Source organism: Grampus griseus (genome assembly GCF_964374135.1).
Source record: "Grampus griseus genome assembly, chromosome: 21".
NCBI classification, from domain to species: domain Eukaryota; kingdom Metazoa; phylum Chordata; class Mammalia; order Artiodactyla; family Delphinidae; genus Grampus; species Grampus griseus.
This window is the reverse complement of record NC_139015.1, coordinates 11,639,480-11,657,004: the sequence shown is the minus strand read 5'-3', so window position 1 is coordinate 11,657,004 and position 17,525 is coordinate 11,639,480. Positions and strand designations below refer to the sequence as shown.

Sequence of the window (17,525 nt, the reverse complement as noted above, 5' to 3'; positions counted from 1 at the left end):
CCTTTGTTTCTTCACCCTAGAGTGACTATGTATATGTGCTCATTGCACACACGTGCCCTCAACACTTGTACCAACATAACTGGAATACATGCACAGGTTACTCACCCTTCTTGTTTTTTCTCTTGGTACCTCTGGCACTCTGCCCCAGACAAGGGAGTTTGCTACTGTTCTCCTCCGCCTGAGCTGGGATGTCCCTGAATGAAACGTTCAGCAGGTAGTTTTCCTGCTCTAGAGATTCTTCTCATCCCACCTCTTTATTTTGACTGCTGAATCACAACTGCACTGCAGCACCCCGGGGTGAATTCTGTTTTCCTGAGGTTGAATTCAGGCTTTGGTCAGTTTTGTTCTTGGAGAAATTTCCCCTGGTCTAAGGTGACTCCTTTGGTTGGTGGTTCTTCCAAATTCTCCTGTGACTCAGGAACTTGGATGTAGGCATCTCCTTCAGGGCTTCCTAAATCTGCTCCCATGGCTGTGTCATCAGCCCAAGGGCTGTTGATTCCCTACCTATTGCCAGACTCCCACTCTTTCTTTCCAGTTCGCTCTTCTGAGTGTTAAAGAGGACATAGGCAGTTTGGCTCAGGAAAGAAGTCATGTCACAGGTGGCTACCTTAGATCATCCATCATCCCACTCTTTTTTTCTCCCAGTTTTTACATATCAGAAGTAATGTCCATTGAGACAACTCAAAGCGGCATAGACCAGCACAGCCTAGAGTAAATAGACAAGTTGTCCTGCGTTCTGCTGAGACAGGAAGATTTGCACGTCAAGACACTCAGGATATGGTTACTCAGCAATTTTGTCACCTGTGAACTGTTTCAGTACAAGGATGAGGACCTTGTGCAAAGTAAACATTGGCAGTAGGCACCTTCTTTAGACAAACACTACAATGACAGGAGTTTTCGTGGTCCAGCTCTTTGGGCTTCATCGACTATCCTAAAGCTTGGCTCTCACTCTGAGCTACCTTGATATCCAGCTTAATGTCCAGGTAAGGGTCAAAGGTGTTTAAAATGCCCTTGCAATGGAGACACTTGATTTAAGGTCTCCAGCACCCTCCAAATATTGGTCGTGTTAGGGTGGTGCCCTTGAAGTGACACTGTAACTACTTGTCACCTTGCAAACGTGCCTTCTGCATGGCTTTGACAGTGAACATCAGAAATTCATGGACATCTTCCTGCTTGTGTGTATGGAAGCCAGCAACTCACGGGTGTGATGGCTTGATAACATCACAATGATGATGGCTTGCCTAGTACATAGGATGCAGAATCCTTAATGCCGACAAATCTGAGAGTACCCCTGAGTCAGTGTAGAGTTGCCAAGGGATGGTGTATATGTCAGATTTTGCAGCGCTGCATTCATGTAGCAGGCGGTCCCGATATTCCAGAGTCCCATAAAGTCTCTTTTAAGTCAGACAAGTTTCTCTGAAGGAGTGAGCACTGTTGCCACAGAAGCAAAACCATCATGCAGGTTATGGTGTCTGTGGTGATTGTGATGGTTTTTCTGCTAGAGTGAGACCCCAGTGGACTTCAGCACCAGCTGTGGGTGCCTGAGGAGGTTTGCGTTTTGGAAAGATAATGAACTGAGCCTCACCTCCCCAGTGGAGAAAAGTAGCTTCAGTGTCTCAAACTGGCTGTATCATTTTACATTCCCAGCAGGAGTGAGCGAGAGCACCTGTTGTCCCATATCCTTGTTTACATTTGGTGTTGTCAACGTTCTGTGTTTTAGCCACGATAACAGGTCTTTTAATTTGCAGTTCCCTTATGACATGTTGGATCTTTGCCATCTGTATGTCTTTAGTCAGGTGTCTGCTCAGATAGTTTGTGCATTTTTAATTGGGTTGAACTTTTAAAATTTCTTTTAAGATTTATTATTATTTATTTTTGGCTGCATCAGGTCTTAGTTGCGGCATGCGGGATCTTTGTTGAGGTGTGCAGGATCTTTTGTTGCAGCATGCGGGCTCTTCGTTGTGGTGCATGGGCTTCTCTCTAGTTGTGGCGTGCGGGTTTTCTCTTCTCTAGTTGTGGCGTGCAAGCTCCAGGGCGTGTGGGCTGTGTAGTTTACAGCACACAGGCTCGCTAGTTGAGGCACGCAAGCTCAGTAGTTGTGGCCCGAGGGGCTTAGTTGTGGCATGTGGGATCTTAGTTCCCTGACCAGGGATCGAACCTGAGTCCCCTGAATTGTAAAGTGGATTCTTTACCACTGGACTACCAGGGAAGTACCTTAAATTTTAATGAAGTCCAGTTTATCAATTTTTTTCTGACATGAATCATGGCTTTGGCACTGCACCTAAAATGTCATCTCCAAACCCAGAGTCATCTAGACTTTCTCTTATGTTTTCTTCTAGGAGTTTTATATTTTACATTTAAGTCTATGATGCACTTTCAGTTGATTTTTATGAAGGGTGTAATATCTGCATCTAAATTCATTATTTTGCTTGTGGCTGTCCAGTTGTTCCAACACCATTTGTTCAAAAGACTGTTGTTTCCTCATTGAATTGCCTGTGTGCCTTTGTCAGAGATCAGTCCAGTATATTTGTATGACTCTCTTTCTGTGCTTTCTATTCTGTTCTATTAAACTGTTTGTCTGTTCTTTTGTTAATACCACAGTGTCTTGATCACTGTAGCTTTATGGTAACTTTAAGTATTAAAGTTGGGTGGTGTCAGTGTTCCAACTTTGTTTTTCTCCTTCAATGTTAGGTTAGTTTTTGGTCTTCTGTCTTTTCATATAAACTTTAAAATCAATTTGTTGATACCCCCAAAATAATTTGCTGGGATTTTGACTGCCATTCTATTGAATGTGCAGGTCAAAATCAGGAAGATCTGATATCGTGACAGAATTGTGTCTTCCTCACCATGTACATGGACTAGCTTTACTTTTATTTACATATTTATTGATTTCACTGAGTTTTGTACTTTTCTTCATATAAGTCTTATATATCTTTTATTAGATTTATGCCTAAGGATTTCATTTTTTGGGTGCTAATATAAAAAATTTATTTCAAATTCCAGTTGTTCATTGCTAACATACAAGAAAGTGGATAGCAGGGAAGCCTGTAGTCTGTTGTAAGGTACTTGCAAGTGGCATGGTGTCACTTTAAAGCAGACTTAGATTAGTTGTAAATGCATATTGCAAACTCAAGGACAGTGACAAACATTTTCTAGAAGTATGATTGATTAATTGATACAGTAAGAACAAAGAATGGAATTATATAAATTATATAAAATGCTCAGTTAAAACCAGGTAAGGGAGAAAAAATTGGAAGACAAAAAAAATAATAAAGAACAAGGGCAATGAATAGAAAACAGTTACAAATAGGATAGATACCAATCCAATAGTAACAGTAACCACTTTAAACATCAGACGTTTAAATACATCAATTAAAAGAAAGACTGGGAATTCCCTCGCAGTCCAGTGGTTAGGACTGTGCGCTCTCACTGCCGAGGGCCTGGTGCAATCCCTGGTCAGGGAGCTAAGATCCCACAAGCCTGTGGGGCACAGCCAAAAAAAAAGACTGTCAGAGGGGATTTTTAAAAAAAGAAAAAAAGACTCAACTATACATTATGTAAAAGAAACCCACATTAAATATAAAGATACAGATATATTAGAAGTAAAAGGATGGAGAAGGTACATTTGTTAAAAATAAGCAAAGAAAGCTGGACTATAGCTATGCAGAGTATAGTTAACACTCATATTGTACATATTTCCGTTAACACAGAAATTTATTTTCTAATTGACCCCAGTCATCTTAATTATATTTAGAGCTATGTAAAAAAACTGGAAAGTGACCAACATAATAGCTTTTCAGCTGCAACTTTTAATCTATATATTTATATATTACATTTTAAAATGTAATGTAATAATTTTCACAAAATTCTGCACTCAACATTCCCAAATTGTTCCATGTTCCTACATTTTATTTTATTTTATATTCAATAATAAGTCATTAGGCAGAAGTTTGAATTTATGGATGAATTGTGTTGTAAAACATTTATGATGGAGGTTTTTCCAATTCTGAGACTTCTAACATGAATTTCCGCTGAAGGCTTTTTCACTTTGATTTTAGGATTGGTATCTCCTCAGTATGGGAACTTTAATATTACCTAAGGGGTTGGAAATCACTGAAGGCTTTCCTTAATTCATTACACTGAGTGTTTTATACAGTGTGCAGTCTCACATATTCTATAAGTAAAGGGCTTTTTACATTTCTTTCATTTAATAACTTCTCCAGCATGAGTTATGTGTTATTTCATTTCCAACTTGCTTCTCCTGGTAAAGACTTGTCTACTTTTCTAAAGATTTTCCTGTTTTTATAGTTTTTCCTACCCTGAATTTTCTTGTGCACACTAACGCTGAAGCTTAGATGAAGTCCCTGCTGCAGTGGGAACAGAGAGAGGCTTCCTCCCAAATGGAGGTCACTCGTGTTGTTTAAGGATAAGTTACGGGGGCTTCCCTGGTGGCGCAGTGGTTACGAATCCGCCTGCCAATACATGGATTCGAGCCCTGGTCCAGTAAGATCCCACATGCAGTGGAGCAACTAAGCCCGTGTGCCACAACTACTGCAGCCCACGTGCCTAGAGCCCGTGCTCCGCAACAAGAGAAGCCACCGCAGTGAGAAGCCCACGCACCACAACAAAAGAGTAGTCCCCGCTCGCCGCAACTAGAGAAAGCCCGCGCAGAGCAACGAAGACCCAACACAGCCAAAAATAAATAAATAAAATTTTTAAAAAAGAAAACTTAGGGGTTACAGAGACGTTGATTTTCACCCTGTGTGCGCTCTCTGGTATGTTAGGTTACAGCTGTGGTGAAGACTCTTCACACTCATCGCATTTATAATTCGGGCACTCATATATCATCCAGAGTGAGAGCTTTGACAGAGGTGACCCTGGATGCACAGATGGCATCCATATGGTCTTCCTCCAGGGTGAATTCTCTCATGTCATCCAAGGACAGAAAGTTGGAGATGGTGACCTTCATAGACCTCCCAGGAGAAATCCCTTCCCACTGACTTCATACCAGGAAGAGCAACAAATTCCCTGGATAATGGTTAGTTTTACCTCCTGCACGTTGACTAAACCATGGCTGAGGATGCCTCCCTTTTGGCAGATCATTCTAGGAAGGTGGGAACCAAATCTGCAGCAAACTCATTCATCTGTGTCATCGTCTCCATTGAAGCATCATTCCTTTCCTTGGTTAATTAGTGCCCACCTTTTTTTCTTCCTTCATCTTAATTACAATTCAGTCTGCTTTATTCTGTTTTTTGGGTGACTACCCAAGTTCCTTATGGTAGGTAGGTCAAGAAGCAGAGAGAGAGAGTTCTCCCCCCACCCCCAGGCAGACTAAAGACCGAGGATCTGGTGCAGGATGTCCCTTCTTCAATGCCTTGACTGGGGTCAACACATATCAAGGTTAGGGCAGTGGACTTGGCCCTCCTGCCCAGGCTCACAGGTCTGCTCCCTCCCCCAGCCCCTGAGGCCTGTGACTACAGCATCCTCGAAGCTTTAAACAGCTTCTCAGTGCTCATGGGAACTCAGGGAAAACAGGATCTGCAGACCAGGAAGCGGGTCCTCACCCAAACCCAGGTCTCCAGCACCTTGACCTTGGACTCCAGCCTCCAACCTTGAGGAACAGATGTCTGGTTTCACGCTCATCTGCAGTACTTCAGCAGCCAAAGGGACTCAGAAGTTGAGCATCTACTCTGCCAGGTGGCTGAGGAGCTTCACAGATACAAATGAAGTGCAAAACCCTGTCTTAGAAAACCTTTGACCCTGGTGGGAACAATACCAGCCAGTAAGTACTGGAGGCTCAATTTACAGGGTAGTTGAGACTCTTCCACTTTTCAGAAAGGAGACACCAGACTCTGGCAGGCCACCACTGGTCCAAGATGACAGAGGCTCCTGGACCTGGAAATCGGCCGGTCTGCACCAAGAGGTGCGGTCGGTGTGAAATTCACACTGGAACCCAGATGTGCTGGGGAGGAAGAAAAGTGTAAAATAACCTCACTAGTAATGTTTAGATTGAGTACATGGTTAAAGAATCATATTTTGGATCCGTTGGGTTAAATAAAATGTTATGAAAATTAATTTCTTTTTACTTTTTCCTGTAGCTACCAGCACACTTAACATTTCACGTGATTCTGTTGGACAGCGTGAGTCCAGAGCCGAGTCAGTTCCTGCTTTGGGAGCAGAGGGTCCTCCGTGTGGGGTGTCCTGCCCGCGAGACCTTGGGCAGCATCTCCAGCGTCGTCCACCAGATGGCAGTAGCTCCCCTCTCTCCAACACGACTTTGCCAGAGTCCCCAAGGGCTTGGAGTAACCCCATCTGTCCATATGCTGCAGGTAAGCTTGCTGCTGCCTCTTCCTGCCCCAAGGGCGTGGGCCATCCTTGCTCCTGAGGACAGGCTGGCCTGCGTGTCTTGTTTGCGGGCAGGATGTGGGGTGGAGCCCCGTGTGGTGGGAAGGGAGCTTGGGGGAGTGGGTGCCCTCGCTCCTGCTGTGAGTCCGTATGTGACTGGGCACCACAGTCCTTCCTGCAGATGGTGGGGGCAGACCGTGAGGCAGGGTCCCAGCACCCCACGTCTCTCACGAGTGCCGTGCCTGATGCCCTCCCAGGAGGGAGGAGGGCCTTTCCTCCACAGCACAGATCAGTGTATAATGCACAAATAAGGCAGAGGGTGGAAGTGCCAATGTGAGCAGCTGCTGCCCGGCCAGGCTGGGTGTACCCTCACCTCCTTGTCCGAGGGAGGAAGCCAGCATCGTCCTGCACCTCTGTGTGGGAACTGAGTATGTCTTCCCAAAGGCCCTGAGTGACAGAGGCAGGATCAAACCCAGACCCTCTTTCACCCAAACCTATGTTCCTTCCACAACCCTGACATCCCTTTACTCTGCCCCACGGAGCCCAGGGACTGGATCCTGAAGATGCGGTGGGGGTCCCTTGATCAGACACGTCACCTTGGGCTGTGCCTGGCGTTCCCCAGAGCATGTGTCCAGCGGTTCGTCCTTACACTCCCTCCCCATGGTTGGGCCTGTGTCCAGGGGCTGAGGGCAGGACCCTGCTGGGCAGAGAAGAGGGGGCATGGGGCGGCCGTGGCAGCCCCCAGCTCCTCCCAGGTCCAGTTAGGTGCATGACCCCGAAGCCCCCCTTGAACTGGTGTAATCCAAACAAGCGAGACAGGTTCTCAGAAAGGATTAGAGGGTTTAGATGTACTCAGTCCCTGGAGGACGTGGACGTTTGTGTTCAGTTCCCTTGCAGAGCCTGGTGCTTCCTATCTGTTAGCCGGGGTCCCAGAGACAAGGCCACCTGGTTACTAAGGACTGAATTCACTTTTCACGCCGGCTCGAGGTTCCCCAATATGCAAGTAGTTCACAGCCTGCAGACACGACCAGAGGACGGCTTTGAAGAGACACTGTCAGCCCAGACGGGGACGTCAGGCCAGCAAAGGAGGCCAGTGTGCTGCTTGTTTGCACGGAAGATTACATTTTCAAATAACATATCATAACGGATTAAAGCTGAAAAAATCATTTTTTCCAGGCCACTGAGCACTTTATAGGATTATTCAGTCCAAAGGGGCTCCTGGCTGTCATCCTCTCAAGGTCAGGAGAACAAAGTTTCTGCCAGTGGCCTCGGTCCCAATCTGAGCTGAGATGCAGCTGGCCGTGCCAGGGAGCTGGTCCATAGCTGCCTCTTCCCAGAGAGACAGCCAGCCCTTGTCAAAACAAATAGCAGACACCTGAACCAGTGAGCACTTTGTTTTTAATTAACTTGGAGCGACTGGAAGGGGTAACTGAAGGCCCCTTTGGGGGTCTGGTGTTTCTGTAGGAGGAGAGCTTGATTCCTGCAGCTGCTGAGCCTGGTCAACAAACGGAAACCCATCAACGACAAACACGTTCCCGAGTGAGGCTCCCTTGGGGTCCAGCATCCAGGGATCTAGGAGAGACAGGAGTCGGGACCGCTCATGATTCCTGAGGGGACAGCAGGGTCGGGGGCGGAGATGGGAATGAAATGACCCCTGGGAACCTGGGCATCTGCTCCTCAGAGCCATGGGGCCTCATCTCTGGTCTGACTTCGTCCCCCACGGCCCACCCTGCCCCTTCCAGACAGAGGACCCAGCGCTCAGGGAAGGTGCCTGGCCCCAGGTGCAGCTCCAACGGCAGCATCTGCAGGAAGTCCCTGCAAGGGAGCTGACCTTGGCTTAGGGAGGATCTGCACCCTTTTCCTTCCAAGAAAATGGAAAAACGCATTGGGAGGGGAACTAACAAAACTTGCTCTGGGGAGACAGCAGGAGTGGATTGGAGACCAAGGGGCAGAAATTCCTTCACTGAGCACTCAGTCTGGGCCCAGCACTGCGGCAGGACCCAGAGGTGGAGGGTGAGCAGGGCCAGCAAGACAGGGCTGTTCCCAGGTAACGTGCACCCGCCGGGGAGCAAGAGGCTTCGCTAAAACACAGTCAAGAAAACACAGAGGCTTAGGTCCGTGATCAAATCAGCGGGATAAAGATCACCTGGAAGCCATGTCAGTTCACCAGATCCGAATCACAGCCGCACAGACAGATGTGAAGATTAGCACACGGGACAGTGAGAGTGAGGGTCCTACGAGGGGAATGGAACTCTCCCCTTGCAGCTCAGAGAGAAGCCCACGGGGGCTGGAGCCACGAGATCGAGGGGCCGGCTCGGGACCTGAGTTTGGAGAGAAAAGGCAGGGCTGGATTTGCAGAGCCTCACAGGCTGAGGACAAGTTTGGAGTTTTTTGAGCATGTACGTAACCACATGATTCACCCCCAGAGGACCAGCCTGTCTTCACACGGAGGGTGTCGAGTGGCGGGCAGCTGGGGAGCCCCATCAGGAGGCCCTGGCAGACAGCACAGGTGCCCACTAACCACGGGACATGCTCTGGGACTGGAGATTCGGGAAAGAGAAAAAGGAAGTTGCAGAGGCGAGTGGAGCCAGCTTTGTGGGAGGAGCACGGCGCCTGCCAGCCCTCCCCTCTGTGCGGGGCTCCAGGGGCCGATGTGGGCAGAGGCCTGCAGTGCACGTACCAGGAGCAGGTGGGGCTGTGAGGAGGGTGCGAGGCTCCCTTGGGGTAAACGTGAAGCTCAGAGGGAAGAGGAAGCCCTGGGCAAGAACGTTAGGGCAGCTCTCTGGGGCACCTGCTCCCAGGGCCGTGTGACCCGTGCACCTCAACTCCAGTTTGGTTACGGTACCACCTACTTCTAGGACTGCAGAGGAGAACGAGGAACAGCCGCGGCCTTCGAGGGTGCCACTCATACCAGAAGCAACGGGAAGGCGGCATTTAGCAGAAGTGCACTTTCACAGCTCTTCAGCATTTAAATTTTTAAAATTTAAATAAGAATTTAAAATTTTTAGGGTGTCCAGCATGCTGGTTTGAAACACACACAGTGAAACAGTTACTACAGTCAAGCTAATTAGCACGTCTGGCTCACGTAGTGACCACTGTGTGTGGTCAGAGCACCTGAGGTCTACTCCCTGAGCGAATTTCCAGGACCTGACCCAGCGTTATCACCTGCAGTCACCGTGCTGGACAGTAGTCTCGGGACTGCTCACCCTGCGTCCCTGCAGCTTTGTCTCTGTGACCAGCTCCTGCCCACCTCCCCTACCTCCCGGCCCCTGGTCACCCCCATCTACCCTTTGCTTAAAATTTAAATCAACAAAGCTGACATCACAGCTCCTTGCATAAGAATGGATCAGGGAGATCTCTTTTTGGTGAGAGTTTGGGTACAACTTAAAATGCTCTTAATGCTGCAAAACTGCTCAGGAGGTGCCGTAGAACAAAAACGTCTCCCGGTTCTAATTTCCACCCTCAGTGGCTCCACAAGCCCTGTAGGACCAAATCCATTCAGGTTCTCATCTAAATGAGTATGTGTGGCTTTGTGCATGTTTGTCTTGTTTTTTTTCTTATTGTGAAAATTTGTCAGTAGAGAGAATAAGTTATACAGCTGAGCGATCTGGTTCCATCTTTGCCCTGCCTACCACTCTCCCCCAGGGGCGTTGGGGCAATTCCAGATATGGTACTGTTGCATCCACCCTAAGGATCTCTGAAAGATGGGAGGTAATTGCATTTCTATCATTAAGCAAAAAGTTGACAATAATTGCTTAGCAAAACAAAACACCCAGCATGGTATCTGTTAATCTGTGGCCTCATTTAGCTGGGAGAATGCAGAGCTGTGGAAGGGTGAGTTTTGGGGCCGGCTGGAGGCCTCCGGGCACCAAAGCAGATCCCATCACGGGAACCCCGGTGCCTGGCTGTCTCTCTTGGTGATGTTACCAGCCTTTGAAAATGGTTGCCTAGATTTACTCAGGTATGCTGAGTTGTGAAACAGTGACATTTTAATTCCAAGCTTCTATTTTAAAAAAACAAAAAACACTTTCCCTCATCAACTACTTGTACCTTGAGGTTCAATTTAGATTTTGTGCTTTTTGTTTTAGTTTGTTTTAATGTCTGTTAACTCGTGGATTTAAACATTAGATGTGTTTCAGTGCGGTAATTCTCACATCTTCAGTCGGTGGGGGCCTCTTCAGTGAATCCTTTTGACGTGGACCTGGAGACCTTTGGTGGCTTTCTTGTTTTCTGGTGGACATGATGTTTTAGATGGTGCATTTCCCGACTCAGACATGAAATCTTCCATTTCTCCCAGAAGCCACGGATGGTTTTAGTGAGAAATCTACTCACTGGGGGTGACTACTGATCGGGTTTGGTCACTGTTTTCAGTCCTTTTCTATACAAAGCTAGTCATTTCATATCCGTAATTCCCATTCGAATTTAGGAATACAGTGTTTTTACTTAACCTCATCCATTGCATGACCGTCTCCTTTCACTCACACTATTTTGATTCTCAGTGATATCAAAGTAATGACTCAATCTGACCTCAATGTAAAAACGTTAATCTCAGAATAACAATGCCCATGCCCGCTCCCGCTTTTAACTTAGTGGTTTCCTTCTGTTATTGTTATAGTTATTGCTATTATGGGTGTGTTTCAGTAGCAGGAAGCCCTGTATTTTCCTGGCTCGCCTTTATTGTTGGCAGGGAATTGACAATGCTCGGGGAGATTTTCCTGTGATTGTTCATGCTGCTTATTTTTAAAAATAAAACAAAACAAAGACTTTTCCTGAATCGCCAGGAGATAGCAATGGGCTGGCATAGCTTTTTAACTTTGAAGCCCTGGTGCTTCCTCTTTTGTTGTTTTCACAAAGCGATGAGCAATTTAGCCTGGGCGGTTCAGAAATCAACCCGCTTGTCTCCCCTCCCCGACCACCTGCGAGGTGTCTTCTCCTCTGCCCCTACTGTGCGTCCTGATCAATTTGGCCAGATTCAGTCCTCAGGAGTTTCTCCTGAGGGAGGGAATCTGGGTGCTGGGGGAGCTCTGTTAGTTTTGAGTTGATAGGGTTCAGACTGTTCCAGAACTGTGGGATCCGTGGGTATTGGGTTCTTAGTTTTGCTTTCAGATCTAGTATGTCTGTTTCTGGGAGAATTTTGGGAAAATACAAAAACACTAAATTGCCACCATCTTCCCAGACTCCTTAAATGGGCTTTCAACTTTCTAATGAGACTTAGAACAGGGTCAGTTGTAGAAAAGAATACAGTACATCACTGTTATTGTGGACAATATAATCATTCACTAAAATTCAAAGTCAGTGTGCTTCCTGGTACCCAGGATTCTCTAGAAGGCTGTCTCCAAAGGTTCTGGTCTGTACTCTTCTCTTGAGGTTACGAAATAATTTTCCTGGCCACCAAGCAAATCTGACCGATATTCCCCTGCCCTCTCACAGAGTAGTATATGCAGTTGTGATCACCACACACCATGAAGTCAGTAAGAAAACTGGAGAGTGAAAACAAGGAAATGGTGATGAATTAGGGTTCCCATTGCTGCTGTAGAACATTTCCAAAAATTCACTGGCTTAGAACAGCACATATTTATGATCTTACAGTTGTAGAGACAGAAGCCTGAAGTCAATGCACAGGCAGTTCCTTCTGGAGGCTTCTGGGGGAACCTCTTCCCTGTCTTCTTGCAGCTCCTCGAGGCTCCTGCCCCCTCCTCCACCTTCAAGGCCTCCGGGCAACTTCTTCTCACATCTTCTTCCTCTGACTCTGACCCTCCTGCCTTCTCCTCAGCCACCAGCAGGGAGTTTATGGGTGAAATTCAGACCTGAAGAAAGGGCCTGGGCAGAGGAAGGAGGTGTGGAGCTTCTGGCCACGGTGGGGGCTCTGGTGCAGGAGGAGGGTGGGGAAAAGGAGCCCCGGGGTCAGCACATGCCAGCTGCTCCCGAGCCCGCACCCCTGCGTCGGCCACTCGCACTCCTCCAGTGAGTTCTGAGTCTAGGGCCCAGGACCTGAGTGTGAAATTATTTGAAAGATCCATCACTGAGAGACAGAGAATGAAACCACTGTTTCCATCGAAGCGCTGGCAGCTGAGGTGTGTTCACACTCAGGTGGGGGCAGACTTAGCCTGGGGGGACGAGGGGCGCCCGGTCCTGGTGGGGCCATGGCGTGCTGGGGCCGCTCTGCAAGGGGTGAGCGTCCCTCTGAGCCCCTCCCAGGGGCTGAGTGTTCAGGAGAGGGCTCTGGGTGGCAAGCTCCTGCTCGGGACATGGGGCCAGCAGCTCCCAGCACCTGGTCCCTGGGGTCCTCCTGCTGAGGGGTGGTCTGAGTGCCGTGGCCCTCAGAATGGAAGTTGCCCCTGGGGTCATTTCTGGGTAATCCTGCTTGTTACGTTTCAACCACACTGTCTTCCACTTGTCGAAAAGTTTTACAGAAAATGTTGGTCTGGGGCTTCCCTGGTGGCACAGTGGTTAAGAATCAGCCTGCCAGTGCAGGGGACACGGGTTCGAGCCCTGGTCCGGGAAGATCCCACATGCCGCAGAGCAACTAAGCTCGTGCGCCACAACTACTGAGCCTGCGCTCTAGAGCCCAGTAGCCACAACTACTGAGCCTGCGTGCCGCAACTACTGAAGCCTGCGTGCCTAGAGCCCATGCTCCGCAACAAGAGAAGCCACCGCAATGAGAAGCCCACGCACCACAACAAAGAGTGGGCCCCGCTCGCCGCAACTAGAGAAAGCCCACGTGCAGCAACGAAGACCCAATGCAGCCAAAATAAATTAATTTTTTTAAAAAAGAAAATGTTGGTCTATCGGGTAAATTCACCCGCACGACCCCAGTCCATACGTGCAATGATGCATTAACTTTAACTTTCCAGAATCTCCTGCTTGTAGAGATTCACAGGTAGCCCTTGGCTGGTTTGTTGTTCTACAAGAGACATGACCCAGCTCCCTGGCGGTGGCCAGGGGAACAGAAGAACCAGCCTGTGGGCTGCCCTTAGCAGGAAGCCGCCAGCTTCTGGGCTGGGCTGATTAGAAATTGGGTCTTATGTTGGGTTTGACCCCAAGAATTGAACCCACGGAGGCAACTCTGCAGACTGTTTTCCACTGTGAATTCTGGAGATGAGCTGGAGATTAGAAAATTGGAAAATTCCTGATACTCTGCCCCATTCAGAAGGGCAGAGTTTAGATGCCCCTAGAAACAGAGCGGCTTGGAAAGATTGTCCCTTGAACAAAGAGCTTCCTTCCAGGACTGCAGGATTTTCTCCTCAGCTGCCCTTTTGCATCGCCTCAGAGATTGTTGGGACTTGACATTCTAATATCCCACTGTCTGGACAGGCCAAGTTTATTTATCCACTCACCTGCTGAAGGACATCTCGTTTGCTTCCAGGTTTTGGCAGTTACGGATAAAGCTGCTATAGACATTTGTGTGGGCATAAGTTTTCAGTCCCTTTGAGTAAATACCAAGGAGCATGATCGCCGGATCACATTGTAAGGGTACGTTTAGTTTTATAAGTAATCACCAGACTGTCTTCCAAAGTGTCTGTACCCTTTTGCGTTCCCACCGGCAGTGACGAGAGTTCCTGTTGCTCCACGTCCTTGTCGGCATTTGGTGTCAGTGCTCTGGAGTTTGGCCGTTCTAATATGTGTGTGGTGGGATCTCATTGTTTTAATTTTTATTTCCCTAATGACATACGACGTGGAGCATCTTTTCATATGCTCATCTGCCATCTTGATGAATTTTAATATAATTTCTAAAATTCATAGAGGGAAAAAAAGGTGATTTTGGTTAAAGTTTTCTGGCAAATGGACGAAGTAACATATGGCAAGTGGTTTTACCTCTGAAACATTGATACAAAAACTCCACAAACGTCTGCAGAAGGAGTTTCCATAAGGAGACGCAGCACATTAAGCTTCAAGTATTCTGACTTTGGCTAACAGTGAGAGGCTCCTTTAGTGTAAAGAAATAGAGTGCAGTTGTTTTAACCTCATGCAAAAGGAGACTTTCTCTAAGATCTGTCCACAACGGACCTGGAGTATTGAATAAAACGTTCTCTTTCTTTAACCGATCATCTCTTGACAAGTAGAAATAGATATAGATATAGATATTTAAATTATAAATATCTATATCTATATATAAAATATCTATATCTGTATATATATACATATATATATGTGTGTGTGTGTGTATATATATATATATATATATATATATAAAGCACAGACACCACTGCTCCAGATTTGTTCAAACTGGTTCAATGCTGCATTTCAATTCTTGTGTCAAATGCTGGTTTAGAAGGATTTTTGGTGACATGTGTAATCTATGGTCTAATGATCCAGGCTGATTGAATGTTGAGTCAGTAAGAATTTCTCATTTCTTCTTAATATGATCACTTTTTTGAAAGCAGATTTTTTTTAATAGAGAAAGAAGGTAAATGTCACACATTTCAATTTAAAATGTGAAATGAAGTATATTTTCTTGCTAATGGACACAAAAACATGGGTTTTTTTCTTTTCCCAGTCAACAGATTTTATAGAGCAGACCCATTGTTTCTGTTGAATCCCCACTAAGCCTACGGACTGGACACACGGTGAGTCCTAGGACCTCAGCACCCATATGCCTTCACAGCCTCTGCCGCGCCCCCTGCAGCCGAGGCTCTGTGGCCCATTGCTGGGTGCCCTCCATTTATTAGTCTCAACTTACTTCGCACGATTTCTCTTCCAACTTCTCTGATGCTATAAAACTCCTCTCTTTTAAATTCCATCAACACATTTTGTCTATTTCTGCCTCTGCGCATCTGTTTTTGCTGCTCCAACATGAATGCCAACCTCTTTCTCTCCCAACAATTAAAATGGGGCCTGTGCCTCAAGGTCGCTACAAGGTTACCGGCCCGATGTGCGCACAGCTTCTACACTGCTTTGTCATCAGACCACTTACTAAAACTGCTTACATTACTTAACCCATCCCAGCTTCAATTTACCATAATTCACGCACAGAATGTGCTTAGCACCCACTGCTGCCTCAGATGCCTGGATGAAGGGCAAGAAGTCGGCACCAGCCGAGGCCCCGAGCTCACGGCACCTGCAGCTCCTTTGGTCAGAAGACGGAGTTGGATCAGACACGCGGCCCCTCAGGCCGTGAGGACTCCCAGGAGGGCAAGGGGATGAAGTAACAGGGTGGGCTCAGGGTCACCAGAGCTCCAGTATCCACGGCCTTCGAGTGGACGACTGAAGTGAGCCTGGAGAAGAGCATACGCCAGCTTGGAATATTCGTCCCGGGGGGAAAGGCTGACGACTGGGCAAACAGCGCCAGGAGAAGGCAGGAAGGACGGAGTTGGGCCTGTTGGGCACAGTGAGGCCTCTGAGCTCGGCCACACGGGTTACTGGAGGGTGAACGCTGGCTGCTGTGCGGGGCCGGGTGCAGGGAACGGGACTCCAGGCTCCCAGAGGCACGTGGAGGCTCGGACCCTGGGAATTGGCCAGACTCGGGACTTGCTAATGGACTGGGCTTGCGACGTAAGGAGACTGGGTTTATAGAAAGTTCCTGAGCCTGGGGCCCGAGCCGCTGCTGGTCTCTGCCATGCTGAGCAGAGCAGGGCAGGGCAGGCAGGGGTCCTGCGCTGAACCTTTCCGTGTGAGCTGCCGGCCAGAGATCCAGGTGAGACGTCCAGGCAGAGGCTGGGTATGTGAGCCCGGAGAGCAGGGCTGAGCATCTAAATGTGGGAACCTGTCAGCATTGTGGTCGTGCTTAAACTCTTGGGATAGGGTGCGACACCCTGAGTACGGAGACAGACAAAAGGATTTCCATTATTTCTAGGAAGAGAAGAGGATCCAGCCTTGTGGCCAAGGGCACAGCAGAAAAACTGCAAGTTCCCAGAAAAATCACTTCAAAACCTTGTTTCTCAAAGGTCAGCAAAAGTGACCAAATACTGTTGCAAGGACCAGGCAGATGAGGCTGACATCTGCCAACAGGAAGTTGACAGGAACTTTGTCAAGAGCATTTCAGAGGCGCCGCCGCCACCCCTGGGCTGGAAGCCTGGTCAGCAGAGTGGGGGCAGGGGAAGCCATGCAGTAACGGAAGACAGAGAAGTGAAGTGGAATCCGGAGACTGACGTGTGCTCGTCAGCGGGGGTTCTGCTTGATTTTTGTTTTGCTTTTAGATGAAGACCAGCATGTTTGCATATTGATGAGTTAACTCAAGGAGGGAAAGAAAAAAACAAGCCCCAGGTACGAAGGGCCGCCTGGATGTGCGTGGAGATTCTCATGGGAATGGGCAGGCCCCACCTTCACTCGGGGCTTCCTGTCTGGTTCACTCGTTTGATCTGTTGTGGGAACCATCGTCTATGGTTTGTTTTTCTCAGATGGGTCTCTGTGCCTCTCTGCTTCGTCCAAATGCGGGACACAGGAGCTGTGCTATAGGGGCAGCCACCCCACGTGCTGGGCACTTTGCTAGCACAGGGCTGCATGGTTGTGAACCCAGACCGAAGGGTCCTTCAGAGGAAAATGTACGATCCCAAAATTGGCCGTGTCAGGTGGCATTCAGAATGAATGCCAGAAATAGCCTGTATTTTTGGTGCAATCAGCCACCTCATACCTTTTTTCTTAAAGCTTAAAGGAAACAGAAAGGCACACACAGCCTCAACATTTCTTTGGTCCAAGGTGTTTGTGTCTGAGACCCAGACCACGCAGGAGGGAAGTGTTCTAGAAAAGTGAGGTGTTCTTATGTTTTCAGCTGTATCACTGGGCTCCCTGTATTGTGCAGTCAACGAGGAAACTGATCTTGAGATCCCAGAATGAGCATCTAGGAGACGGGCATCTCACCTGGGTACAATGCACCAACCCTTCAGCTTGCAGAACTATCCTCCCACTTCAACAACCTTGGCCGAGGGAGGCCCGTCCTTGGTTTCTGGCCGCTGTGAGCCACATGTGCCCTGGGCATGAGTAGAAGAGGGGGGTCCTGCTCGCCCCCATGTGACACATTGGCCAACCCACTTTACAGGACCGTGGACATGACCTGGGGTCCCCGTCCCCACCGCAGGGAGAGCCTGCTGCTCCTGGACTTTCAATCTGCGTAAAGTGTCTGAAAAGGGACTGTGTTCAGAGGAATTGGCTTCTGTCCATCTTCCCAGACAGACCAGCTACGTCTAAGTCAGTGTGGCTTTTAATGCCATAAGCTTTGGGCGCTGTGCCAAAGTCCAGCCGCA

The 17,525-nt window shown here is 48.1% G+C and overlaps 1 long non-coding RNA gene across 2 annotated transcripts in view; it reads left to right on the top strand.

Annotated features, from left to right (window-relative positions):
- LOC309838876 overlaps positions 1 to 17,525 on the top strand; it is a 52,756-nt gene that overhangs the window by 10,470 nt on the left and 24,761 nt on the right. The window contains exon 2 of one of the 2 annotated variants that reach the window (XR_014298405.1): positions 6,140 to 6,329. This is a non-coding gene — a long non-coding RNA (uncharacterized lncRNA). Of the gene's footprint in view, positions 1 to 6,098; positions 6,330 to 17,525 lie in introns of both variants that reach the window. The other variant, XR_014298406.1, reaches the window with a different exon arrangement.